Source organism: Prunus mume, linkage group LG7 (assembly GCF_029339155.1).
Source record: "Prunus mume cultivar Tortuosa linkage group LG7, ASM2933915v1, whole genome shotgun sequence".
In the NCBI taxonomy this organism is placed as follows: Eukaryota; Viridiplantae; Streptophyta; class Magnoliopsida; order Rosales; family Rosaceae; genus Prunus; species Prunus mume.
Window position 1 is genome coordinate 15,638,336 of NC_142704.1, and position 14,211 is coordinate 15,652,546.

The 14,211-nt window shown below is 39.6% G+C and overlaps 2 pseudogenes; both read right to left on the reverse strand.

Annotated features, from left to right (window-relative positions):
- LOC148915576 (uncharacterized) overlaps positions 1-14,211 on the reverse strand; it is a 49,544-nt pseudogene that overhangs the window by 10,053 nt on the left and 25,280 nt on the right.
- Positions 8,376-9,037, reverse strand: LOC148915577 (secreted RxLR effector protein 161 pseudogene; annotated as a pseudogene).

The following is a 14,211-nucleotide window of genomic DNA, read 5'->3' on the forward strand; positions in this document are numbered from 1 at the left end:
TCAATAGTTAAAGTGCCAAAATGGCACGGCAAATTTTGAGACAAAGTGGCTTTGTCATGCCTGGAAATTGCAATTCTGCTCCTGTCATTCCCTCCATGCAATATATTGCCAGCGGTTTCCCACACAAATTGTATGAGTGGTCTTGCTTTCTTCCTTTTAAGTTGTTCTGCTAGATGCACGTTATGTCATGCTTAATAGTTGTAATCCTTCATCACTAGCTTTAACGACTAAGACCTAACGAGATGGATTTTCTTTATTTTGCACAAGAAAAAGCAAGAGTCAAATTCTGACCGTTGGTTTGTGCATGGGTTGGATATTTTATCGCTAAAGCTATAAGTCCATACAAAACCTATTGATTTATTTTAAAGAGAAAAGTTGGCAAGAAAAATTAAATATGGTGAGATAAAATGTCATATGGCCTTAGAGCTATAAGTCAATTTAAGACCTAATGAAGTTTAAAGAAATTAATTAGCAAATTAAATATGTTGAAAGATATAAATGAGAGAGTGAAAATGGTACTTAGGTGACGAGGCATAAATTTTACGACACAAACAAGACACAACAATCTTCACTCACTTTAGACCTTGACCACATACACATATGACTAGTTACCTGCTAGTTATGAACTGTAACACCCCGACTCCAAATTTATCCCATGTTTTAATTAATTTAAGTGAAATTACGAATTTACCCTTGGGATATGGGTAATTTGGTCATTTTCTTACCCGAAACGAATTTAGGCATTCCGACTACACCATTGCGTAGAGCACGACGAGATGAGTCCCTAGACACGTAGTGGGCTCGAATCGGAGATGTAACAAGAGAGTTACGATCGAATGAAACTCAGTGGCACGATTGTAAATATTTGGAAAATGGATTTTTGATAAAAAGACAGAATTGCCCTCATTTCTCTCTCTCTCCTCCCGCGCGTCTCTCTCTCCTCAGTTCGCGACGGTGAAAAAGCCGGCCACGTTTTGGCGATCGTTCGCTCATCCGTCCACCAAAGTCGGGGCGGTACCAAAATGACCGGGCCAGTCCTCTTCCTACCCGACCAGTCCCGCCGACCATCGAATTCTACGGAAAATTGAAGAAAAGCTCGATTTCGCGAAACTTGCTGGCCGTTCTCCGTCGTCCAACCGCCATTTTTAGCGATCCGGTATGAAATCCATCCTTTCCTCATGATCTAGCTGATGGATGGGCAGGATTTCGTTAATTTTGAGCCTAGATTATCGATTTTTGAGTTAGGGTTCGGCCGATTTTGAGTTAGCGATTCGGCCACTTCGGTCATTTTTGGCGTCGTCCAAAAACAAAAGTGACTCCAAATTAGGTGTATTACCTAGGGTAGGAGTCTTGGCTCTTGATTTGGAAGTTTTCCGCGATGCGATATCGCTTTGGACACCCAGCGGCCGTGCGTGTGGCGGCTGCGATGGGCACGGTAGGTGAGGGCATTTTGTCCCAATGCAATCCCCTTAATGTCACGAGCGCGTAGGTGTACTCAGATTCCAATTTGAATACCGTTAGAGTCCCGAACGGATATCGCATATCGCACGTTATCTGGGTTTGCTAGGTTTAGGCCGTTGGATGGTCCTGAATTGAAAACATGTTAGTCTGGACATCCTTACAATCGTGTAGGATTCGACGGATCGTAAAACGGAGTCCCGGATACTCCGAAAATGCCAACCCTAGGGTTAGGGTTTCAGTAACCGTCCCATCGTGCGATTGTGAGCGATCCGACCGTCCGATCTCGACCAAACTTGCAGGACGTGTTTCCTAAACCTGGTAGAACTCATAGGAATTGTCGGATCGAAATTTAGAGGTCGTGGGCCCCGCGAGCCCGTTTGACCAAGTTTGGGTAGTTTGACCCGTGGTTGACCGTGGGTCTTTCGGGGTATTCTTACCTTCATACGAAGATTGAACTGACCGTAGAGACAGGTCTTGACCGTTAGTCGAGTTATGTGGATATTGTGGGTCTAGGATATTAATTGATGAATTTAAATGGGGGAGTTTATGGGATGCTATATTGGTTGAGGTTTATATAAAATTAGAAATTAGAAATATATTTATTTGTGTGGATGTATACAAAGGTATAAAAGAGTTTAGATATCAGTCTGGAGTGCTATACGCACTACCCTCTTTACCTCCCGGATATTGATTACCACATGTAAGTAAGTACCGTCACGAGAGTGTTGAGGTCGCACGTGTCGTAGGAGTAGCCGGCGTGTTGCAGACCCCATACGTGGCGGGTGCGTCCCGACATATGAGGAGATATGATTGTGTGCGGGTGGTGAGAATGTAGCCAGCCCATAGCGGACAGTTAGATGGCTGGTGAGAATGTAGTCAGGCCCAAAGTTGAGGTCGCGCGTGTCGTAGGAGTAGCCGGCGTGTTGATAGACCCCATACGTGGCGGGTGCGTCCCGACATATGAGGGGAGATATGATGGTATGCGGGCTGGTGAGAATTTAGCCAGAGCCCAAAGTTGAGTCGCCGCGTGTCGTAGGAGTAGCCGGCGTGTTGCCAGACCCCATACGTGGCGGGTGCGTCCCGATGTATGAGGGGAGATATGATTGTATACGGGCTGGTGAGAATGTAGCTAGATCCAAAGTTGAGGTCGCACGTGTCATAGGAGTAGCCGGCGTGTTGAGACCCCATACGTGGCGGGTGCGTCCGACGTATGAGGAGATATGATTGTGTGCGGATGGTGAGAATGTAGCCAGGCCCATAGCGAGATTAGATGGCTGGTGAGAATGTAGCGAGGCTAAAGCGAGCAGTGAGACATGATGATGAGGTCCCACGTATCGTAGGATTATTTCCGGCGTGCAGACAAGCCCCATACGCGACTTTGGATGTTCCGACGTATGGGGAGATTATATGAGTTTTTAGGAGATAAATTAAGGTTTGTGATTGGTGAGTTGTGATCCCTTAGTAGAGGATGTTGGTGAAAGAACTACGTGTGGCTTGATCCCTTAGTAGGGTACGTAGGCAGCCTGGGATAGCGCCTAGGTGCAGCCGCAGACTAGGTTTAGTTAGGTGCTTTGTTGAGTGGTGCTGACCTTGTCTCTGGTCATGAGACTCGGATGAGACCGAGTTTAGATGTGACTAGATAATTGTTCATACTCCCGTTTGACTACGGGAGGGTGGTGTTAGTACGCTGTGATTGGATTAGGGCAAGACCTGTTTGGGATAATTGTATGCTTTGGATTATCAGAAGGCCAGAGGCCATTTATGTAAATTGCATGTTGTTACATTGTGTGTGCTGCCAGTTGGTTATATTAAATGCGTTTTATGCAGGTTGAACATTTGGGAATATTCAATTTACAGGGGAGACTCTGCCGAATTTTGGCAGCAAGTCTCATGCCCTCACCCCTTTGAAAAAGGAGGTTACATTTTAGGGAGTGAACCCGGCATGGGTGTGATGCGGGGTCTCACCGAGATTCGTCTCGGTTTGAAAAATTAGGCGGGTCCTGTCATGAACAATCACAATCAAGAGACCACACAAAGCATGCCACAAAGTACCTGCAACCCTAGAAGATTACTAGTGACAACCTAGGTACTCAAAAGGACCCGTCAATCTAGGCATCCTCTGTGCTAGCAACAACTATGGTGAAAGTGTGTGAAATCATCATTATCAAGTAAATACCAAACAGCAGATAAAGATGACAAGTCAACCACCAAGAACACAAACCCAGAAAAATTACAGATATGCAAAACAGAAATTGTTCACCCAGAAACCCACCATTAGGAAAAAAATTGGGAGTCATCAACCGACCAGGCAATCCACTAAGTAGAAAAAAATTCTTACAAACGAAACACAACCAAGCTCAAGAAACACCTAGTTCTATTTAGGAAGATGAGCTATACCACCTCCTTCGTGCAATCTTCTTCACCAACTTAGCAAAACTTCAAGCTCAGTTCTTCATGGCAATGGCAGCTCCTTCTCTAGCTCGTTCATCCCATGACACTAACTTGCAAGCTTCAACTCAGATAGAAACCAAAGGAGAATGACCAATTTCTTCAAGAAACCATACTTTTGAAGAAATCAGTCTTGAATCTGACCTAGATATAAATGAGAGAGTGTTTTATAAAGCTAGATGCATATTCGAATTTCAAACGCAGTTTTTCAAAAAGAAATCAATGGGAAAAACTCATAGATGAAATATTTGGTTCTCTCTTGAGAAAGAAGAAGAGAAAGATAGCAAGCCAATCTTTCCAAAACTTCCACACAAAAGAGACGGCTGCCAAAAGAGTAATTCACTAGCCTTTACAGACAAAAATTCCCTTAGGTCAGAATGACACATGGCAGCAGAGAGACAAAAGAGAATAGGACAAAAAAGTTGGTTAACCAGCTGGAAATCCTACAAAGAAAGAATGACTAGGCATACGAGAAACAGATGACTAGTCATCATTTTATGAAAACAATTTAATGCAATGATATGCAATGCACAATTTACCTTTGACAATTTGCTTAAGCCTTCATAGGATAGCTGTTAGTTAAGAACACCTAGAGAAGTTATTCTTATACTAAACATGAGCTTGATAAACACAATAACAATCCTATTACAAAGTTGTCAAGGGAAGTCAAAAGAAAAACTCATAAATGCATACATTAACAGAGAGTGCTTTGTAGAATCAACACAAATAATTAAGAATTATGAAGGATGCTTCGTGCGGCTTGAATTGACTGGTGTGAAGTAGATGCGTGTTAGATTAGTTGATTAGGGCAATAAGCTCGTCTTCTTGCACTCAAGTTCGAATATCTCTCCACATAAATTCGATTAATTTTAAAGTAATTTAGACCATCGCTTATATGAAGAAAATAAATAACTTGTGTGAAAATGAGGTGTAGACTGAAAAACCATAATGCTCGTAGGTTGATTTAATTTGACCCTTTAGAAAAAGGGATCATACTTGGTTTCGCTCTTGATATGGGATATACTCGTGCCATTCTAGAGATGAACGCAAAAGAATGCATAACTGGTATTCTTTTGGTGGAGGAATGCAATGAAACAGATGGTCTTTTACTTGAAGAAGCAAAATGCCTATTAAGCTACTTTAGAGTAGCTTTCTGTCAGTGGTCCCCCAAGGGTTGTAATAAGGTGGCACACATCTTGGCTCAATTTGCAATCAGTTGTAATGATTTTGTTTCTTGGATTAAGGAAGCACCTACTTGGCTGCTCCCATCTCTTTCTGCAGATGCTCTCTTCTTGAGTTTTTTTTTTTGAATAAAATCTTGATTTTCAAAAAAAAAAATTATTCATAAAACTCAGAAAAGTACATATATATATATATATATTATTTGAAAGTGGGAAGAATAATTACATTTGTTAACAACAAAACAACAAAGAATCGCAACTAATTCTTATAAAGAACAGAAAAGGTCAATATTAGTAATTCAAAAATACTGTATGTCATTAAGGAGAGGATGACATATGTTCAAAATCACATTGGTTGTAAGACGGAACTCCTCCTCAATTTTACGGAGCTAAAGCTTTTTCCTCAAACGAAAGTCATTATTTAAAGTACTATTTACTAATTCCCTTGTTTGGTTCGTAAACAAAGCAATTCATAAATTGTACATGAAAAAACAAAAAAAACAACTTGGAATTTTAGGTTTTAAAATCAACAAAGAGATATTTTAAGAGAGAGAAACTATAATCATCATCACCACCAACACCACCTACTGTCATCGCCTAGATCCTACATCACCCATTAACATGACCAATCTCACTCCACCACTTCACCCCACTAGCTGATTTACCTCCCTCCCACCACCCCCCACTATCATCGCCACCATTACTACCACCATCACCGTTCATCTATAGATTGATAGCTCCATAAAGATAAACTGTAAATTAACATATGTTACCCAAATAGGAAAGTTTACCATCTCTAAAACTAAAACATGATCTTATTAAATTCCATCATTTTTAAATTTGTTACTACTTCTCTTGGTTGATTAGTAAAGTGAGAGGATGACGGTTGGAGGTTCAGTTCTTTTCAAACAACTGCTGTGAAGAGGTTGAGTTTTTCCTATTGTCAATGGGTTAGTTTCATGAGAACCCGCAGAAGAATATTAGACTTAGCACAAACTTGAAAAAATAAAAAATTGGAGCCATTACAGGTTGCTGCAACCTGGTCACCAAAATTGGAAGCAAGTTAAGTTTCACAATGTGTATATTATAAGATTGTTAACTTCCTTTCACGGCCACACTTTCGTGTAGAAACAAGCAAAGCACAACGGCCAAAAGGAATATTCAATTCAATAGAGAAAAAACATATAGAATGGAAAGCAGTACCTATACTGCTTATCAATGAGAAATTCTGCAATGTGAATGGTATGATCATTTTGGAGAACATTAATGAAAAATAAAACTGAATGGTATAAACCGTCATATATCAAATGGAACAAGCTTTGAGATAAAGAGGTTGGCCTTGTATTCAAATAGCCTTTTCACATAGAATTGCTTGAGAGCAGGTGGTCCATAAATTGATTATTAACTTCAATAAATTGCACAAGTTGGCCCCAAGAACTATCATCTAAACATAAAAGTTTATATCCAACCCAAAAAGTACTACAAACATGATCACTTGAATGAGAAGTTCCATGACAGCAACACAAACACCACCAAAGATGTTAAATCCAAAGTACAGCAGATGGTCCAACTTCGAGACTGACATAAACGAACAAGATTACTCCATTAAAAACCTGCAATGCAAGAAAAAAAAACGAAACGGAAAAAATGAGACTACAATTCTAGTATGGTTTCACTACAACCACAAGAACAATTGAGAAACCAAATGAATAGCTCATTAGCTAGATTTTTCTTTTTCTACCAATAATAGCAATTGCTTTTCTTTTTTGTTGTTGACGTATGTGTTCAAAATCCTTGCTCCTAATTGATTTCAAGAAGGAAAGAACCAGAATTTGATTCGTCTATGCTTCTAAGAACATTATAATTATAGAAATATTTCATATGTTTCTATTGATTAAATGAGTGTATAGTATCTCTATATGTGCACTGCTTGTTAGAGAATTTGAATAAACAAACTCGGTGGAGTGCAGAAAATGTAGGATCAGATTTTGATCAAATCAAGAATTGCCCATTAGAACTTATATCAAGAATTCATCAATGGAACCCAAATCAAGAACTACCCATTAGAACCTATATCCAGACTTCATCATTATAACCGAAATAAAGAATTACCCATTAGAACTCAAATCAAAACTTATCACAGAACCCCCAAATCAATAACCCATGGCTCAAATTTTGAAACAATCCCACCTAGAAATAACCTATTGTCATTCACTCGAAATCAACAAACCCACAAGAAATCAGGTGTAAAACCCATCGCAGAAATTGGTCTCTCAACCTTGCCCAGAAATTGTCAAAATTAAAAACCCATCGCAGAACCCCAATTTGAAATTCACAACCCAGATTTAGAACGAAACATAAACACTGCTATGGATACACCTACCTGATTGGCATAGAATTCTAAGCTCAACTCGAGAGGGCAGCTCTTCCTTCTTGCATGCCCTATTCTTCAGCCATCGCGTGTTTTATTGTTTCAATCGGGTGTTTTATTTTTTCGGTCTGGAGTGTTAAAACGGGGTTAAAACATTTAAAAGAATCACAGCCACACAAGCTCATTAAAAGGGATCTAACGGCTGAGCGCCCCATCCCTCAAATAACACTATTTAAGGGATCCCTCAACTGAAGGGGACTATATATATATATATATATATATATATATATATATATATAGGCGGATCTGTGGCACCACAAATTTGGCACAAGTTTTGACACAATTTTATAGCCTTTAGATGCAAGCACTTTCAAGGGCTAAGATTAAATGTGATTTTATTATTTATTTATTTTATTTTGATAACATAACAAATAAAATAAAATATTAAACTCACCACTTTTCAAGGTAGCATAAATGTAGGCTAAAATCTCTCCATCTCCTCCAATCTCATTTATTCTCACGTTTTGAGTTTGAACTTTTTTTTATTTAATTGTTTTTCCTTTATCTGGAAACTGTTAAGAATCGGAATACAAATAACAGAGTGCAACAGGTTTGGGAATGACTTCGGTCTTATTGAACAATCTAGGCTTATAAATAGCCTTTTACAAACTTAACAGAAAGAGAAAAACTAGCTCACGTTTTACAACAACGTGATAAGTGCAACTTAACAAGTACCGAAAAACTAGGATTTATTCAAACTGAATACAAAACCTTATCTGAATCCCCAACAAAAACCTAAACTTTCTTTTCATTCCCTCCCTTAAACTAGTTCCCAACTGCAACTAGTTTAATTCAGGAACAGCAAACTCGGTGACTTGAAACCTCAAACGCATCCAATGTGCAGGGCTTTGTCATCACGTCTGCCAATTGATCTTGTGTTCCACAATAAACCAGCTCAATTGTTCCTTCTGGTGTGAGATCACGAAGGAAATGAAAGCGCACGTCGATGTGCTTGCTTCGACCATGTAACACAGGGTTTTTTGATAGTTTAATTGTAGAACTATTATCACAAAAAATTGTAGTACACTTACGTTCCTCCAGACTCAGTTTCTCAAGTATCCTCTTCATCCAAACAGCTTGGCTAGCACAAGCATGCAGCCACGAACTCTGCTTGGTGGTTGAAAGTGTGACTATAGGTTGTTTTCTGGAAGACCAGGCAACAGCTCTAGATCCCAACATGAAGACATAGCCTGATGTGCTTTTCCTGTCTTCTAGATCTCCTGCATAGTCGCTATCTGTATAACCAACCAGACCTTCACTCCCTCCCTTCTTGTAAAAAAACTCCAAGTCCAGTGGTTCCTTTCAAGTACCTCAATATCCTCTTGGCTGCCAGCAAGTGCAACTCAGTTGGTTTAGCCATGTACCTGCTGATCAAGCTTACTGCAAACATCAAGTCCAGCCTCGTAGCTGTTAAGTACATGAGACATCCCACCATTTGTACACCAACCCCATTCTCATCTTTAAAAAGTTTACAACCTGGAATAATGAGATTATGAACCGAGTTGCTATTTTCCATCTTAAACCTCTTTAACACCTCCAAAACATACTTTCTTTGGCAAATATAAATTCCATCCGAGCTATGCAATACTTCTATGCCAAGGAAAAACCTCATTCTCCCCAAATCAGTCATATCAAATTCCCTTAACATGGAATTCTTAAACTCAGCAAACATCAATTCATCATTGCCTGTAAATATTAAATCGTCTACATATAAGCTGACAATGAGAATCTTACCACCCTTATTTGTTTTAATGAACAAAGTATGCTCACTATAACACTTCTTAAACCCTTCACTTATGAAATGTGCTTCAATGCGACTGAACCAAGCTCATGGGGCTTGTTTTAGTCCATAGAGGGCTTTCTTCAACCTGTACACTTTAGGATTATTCTTCAGCTCATAACCCTTAGGCTGCTCCACGTACACTTCTTCATTAAGCTCCCCATGTAGAAATGCGGATTTGACATCAAGTTGATAGAGAGTCCATCCTTTCTGAGATGCTAGAGCCACAATCATTCTCACTGTATCCATTCTTGCAACTGGTGCAAACACTTCTGTGTAGTCTATCCCTTGTTGTTGCACATACCCCTTGGCCACCAAACGAGCCTTGAACTTGTCCACTTCTCCATTCTCCTTGAGTTTGGTCTTATAGACCCACTTCACCCCAATCCTCCTTGCACCTGCAGGCAGATCAGTGAGTTTCCATGTGTTGTTTCTCTCTATAGCCTTTATCTCTGTGTCCATAGCTATCCTTCATTTGTCATGTTTTATTGCCTCCTCAAAATGCACTGGATCTACTGAAGCAAATAGAGCCAAATTAACATTTGTATCTTCTTCTTCCGAAATCCCTTCCCCACTTACATAATCTCTCATCCACCCCAGGAGCCTTCTATCTCTTCTTTCATCGGAATTGGATGATTCTCTTCCATTCTCGCCAGTTTGAGGGCTACCAACTGGTTCTGCAGTGACTCCTTCTTCTTCCCCACTCACTGCTCCATCATTTTATGCATTCACTGCCTCATTCTCTCCTTCATCATCCCATTCCAGATCAACCATTATATGTTCTTCATAACTTCTATCCCAATCCCAAGACTTGTCTTCCTCAAATACTACATCCCTGCTAATTACAACCTTCTTTGCAACTGGATCATCGAGTCTATATGCCTTGGACTCTTCACTTATCCCAACAACACACAAGTGAAGCTTTTTGCATCAAGCTTTGTCCTTTTCACATAAGAAATATGCACATGTGCCACGCATCCAAAAACTCTAAAATGCTCAACTGAGGGTGTGTTTCCACTCCAAGATTCTTCAGGTGTTTGATTTTTTACAACCAATGTAGGACTCCGATTTAGAACATATGTTGTCCAGTTTACTACGGCCAGAAAGTCTTGGGAATCTTTTTTGAGACAGTATGTATCGAACCATGTTCATCACCGTTCGATTTTTCCTTTCAGCTACTCCGTTCTGTTGTGGGGTATACGCTGCTGTCAATTGCCTCTTGATGCCATGCTATGTGCAAAACTCATTGAATTCTAATGATGTGAACTCTCCTCCTCGGTCTATTCTCAAACATTTTATATACCCTCCTACTTCTTTCTCAACATAACTCTTAAAACATTTGAACATGCTTAATGCTTCTGATTTTTCTACTAAAAAATAAGTCCATGCCTTTCTAGTAAAGTCATCAATAAAGCATATAATGTACCTTTTCTTACTATTAGAGATAGGAGAGATTGGTCCGCAAAGGTCTGCATGAACAACCTGGAGCTTCTCTATGGCCCTCCAATTGCTCTTCTTTGGAATTGAATCCATGTGTTGCTTTCCAATCATACAATTAGCACATACTGTTGATGGACTCTTGAACTGAGGTAGCCCATGCACCATCTTCTTGAACTGGAGTGTCCTCAATCCTTTGTAACTCAAATGTCCATAGCGACAGTGCCATAAGTGTGCCAAATCCTGCTTGGAAGTGTAGAGACAAGCTGGCTTTGGAGATCGTGAATTTGCTAGCAACACAAACATCCGATTTGTTGTCATCTCGGTATGTATTATGAGCCCTTTCTCTGGATGATAAATCTTGAGCTTTCCATGTTGAATGAGAATCGTCAATCCTCTTTCTTGTAGTTGCCCAATGCTCATAAGGTTTTTCTTTAGTTCAGGCACAAAAAATACTTCACTAACAACATGTATAAAGCCACTTATTGTTAATCTTATGTTGCCTTTTCCCAATACAGTCATCCTTGTGTTATTTCCCAGCTTTACCTTCTACCTGAAGTCCTCGTTGAGATCACATAACAAGCTTTTGTCACCACACATGCGGTTTCTACATCCAGAATCTAGGAACCAGACATCTTCCCTTCGAGCACTCTTCATCTCCACATATGACATGAGCAACATCTCTTCTTCTTCTTCTCCTAATTCAGTGTAGTTAGCTTCCTTATCCCGGCTTGGACACTCATATTGAAAATGGCCAAGCTTGTGACATTTATAACATTCCACTGTTGCTTTATCGTAGGAGTGGCGGCCTCGACCTCTTCCTTGCCCTCTGTATGCACCTTGACCGCGTCCTCTTGCACCAAACCTGTCTTCAGAGGTTACCTTGAGAGTTTGTTCTTCTCCTTTATGTCGCTAGAATTTCTGCTCATGAACAATCAGAGAACTCTGCAGTTCATAAATGGAAAGTTGATCGATGTCTTTAGACTCCTCGATTGAGCAAACAACATAATTAAACTTCTCACTCAATGATCTGAGAATCTTCTCCACCACTGTGACATCTTGCATCTGCTCTCCATATGTTCTCATCTTGTTGGCTACGAACAACACTCTTGAAAAATACTCAGAGACTCCTTCTCCAGCCTTCATCTCTAGAATTTCAAACTCTCTGCGGAGAGCTTGTAGATGTGACCTCTTAACCCTAGCACTCCCTTCAAACTTCTTCTTCATAGACTCCCAAATTTGTTTGGAAGTATCCTTCACAAGAATGGTCGCCAATATCATCCGATCGATTGCCGGAAAGAGATAATTTTTGACTTTCAGGTCTTTCAACTTCAATTCGTCGAGCCCATTTCATGAGCTTTTGTCATGCCACTCCACGCTCTGGCTCAACATAGCCAGTCTCTATCAGCCCCCAATTTTCCTTAGATCGCAGGAAATTCTCCATCAACATGCTCCAATGGTCATAGTGACCATCAAAGGGAGGGATGGCTGGCTGCACGAAATTCCCTTCAGTTGTCATCTTCTTTGCTGTTGCAAGAACTCAAAGACTGTTGCTTTGATTTTGTCAGGCCCAGTGGGGCTTTGATACCAGAATGTTAAGAATCGGAATACAAATAGCAGAGTGCAACAAGTTTGGGAATGACTTCGGTCTTATTGAACAATCTAGGCTTATAAATAGCCTTTTACAAACTTAACAAAAAGAGAAAAACTAGCTCACGTTTTACAACAATGTGATAAGTGCAACTAAACAAGTACCTAAAAACTAGGATTTATTCAAACTGAATACAAAACCTTATCTGAATCCCTAACAGAAACCTAAACTTTCTCTTCAGAAACAAAGTTCTCATCTCAGTTGATCTCCAAACACACAAGGATCTATTTCAGATTTTTCCACTCCAACACTTCATGCAATTTTCGCTAAATATTATTGGGATTCTCTTGAAAATCTTAATTGTTAATTGTGCTAAGAAGCTATGGATACTTTTTGCTGCAATTAGATGCTAAACTGTTTGAGAATGAACTTGAACTTCTCATGGTAAAAGACATTAAGAAATCCACAAATGTAAGAGGAAAAAGAAATTCGAATTGAAAGTAATCCAAGGATTTAGAGACTCAAAGCTCAAGAAAATAACAAAAGAACCAACATACAAGACTACAAGATAAACCTCTCCAAATTTTGCTGCAAGATAGAAAGAGACAGTAGTTGAACCAAACCCCAAACGAATAAAAAAAAAGATCAGAAAAAAAAAATTTCATACTCAGAGAATTAGATCATACCATTTATTTATTTATTATATTGATTGAAATCTTAGGGGGAAAAAATTAATGGCTAACATGTGAAATATGGGAGGGAGAAGAGCTACTTCTTGTTTAGTGCTGGTAGTGATAGAGAAACTGTCAAGGGCAGAAGGTGAAATTGGTACTTAGGTGACAAGGGGTAAATTTAAAAGATATTCAACCAAGAACGCAGCAAACTTCACACACTCTAGACCTTGACCAAATACTCTTATGACTAGTCAACTATCAGATATGATTTATACCAAACAATAGCATACACAGAGCATACCAAGATGTACCTGCAAGCCTAGAGAATTACTAGTGACAACCTAGGCACTCAGAAGGACCCATCAATCTAGGCATCCCCTGTGCTAGCAACAACTATGGTGAAAGTGTGTGAAGACAGCATAATCAAGCAAACACCAAACAACAGAAAAAGATGACTAGTCAACCGCACAAACCCAGATGACTAGTCAACTATCAAGAACACAAACCCAGAAAATTTACAGAGATGGAAACCAGAAACTGTTCACCTAGAAACCCACCATTGGGAAAAACTGGGGGTCATCAACCGACCAGGCAATCCACTAAGTAGAAAAAGATTCTTACAAAGGAACACAAGCAAGCTCAAGAAAAACCTAGATCTATTTAGGAAGATGAGCTATACCTCCTTTGTGCAATCTTCTTCTCCAACTTAGCAAAGCTTGAAGCTTAGTTCTTCATGGCAATGACAGCTCATTCTCCAACTCATTCATCCCATGGCACCAACTTGCAAGCTCTAACTCAGACAGAAATAAAATTTGGATTCAAGGAGAAAATGACCAATTTCTTCAAGAAACCATACTCTTGAAAAAATCAATCTTGAATCTGACCTAGATATATATGATAGAGTGTTTGATCTAGCAAGATGAAGTTTTCATATTTCAAATGCAGTTTTCAAACAGAAACAATTTGGAAAACTCAAAAATGAAAAATATGAAGGTTACTCTTGAGGAAGAAGAAGCGAAAGTTTGCTATGAAACTTTCCAAAACTTGTCCCCCAAAGTGACGGCTGCAAAATGAGGAATGTCGCTGTTTTTACACCAAAATTCCTAGGTTAGAATCGTACAAGGCAGCAGAGAATTTCGTAGACTATGACAAAAGAGTGGGTAGGATCCAGCTGGAAACAGTGACCTGGAAAACCTTATTAACGCAGA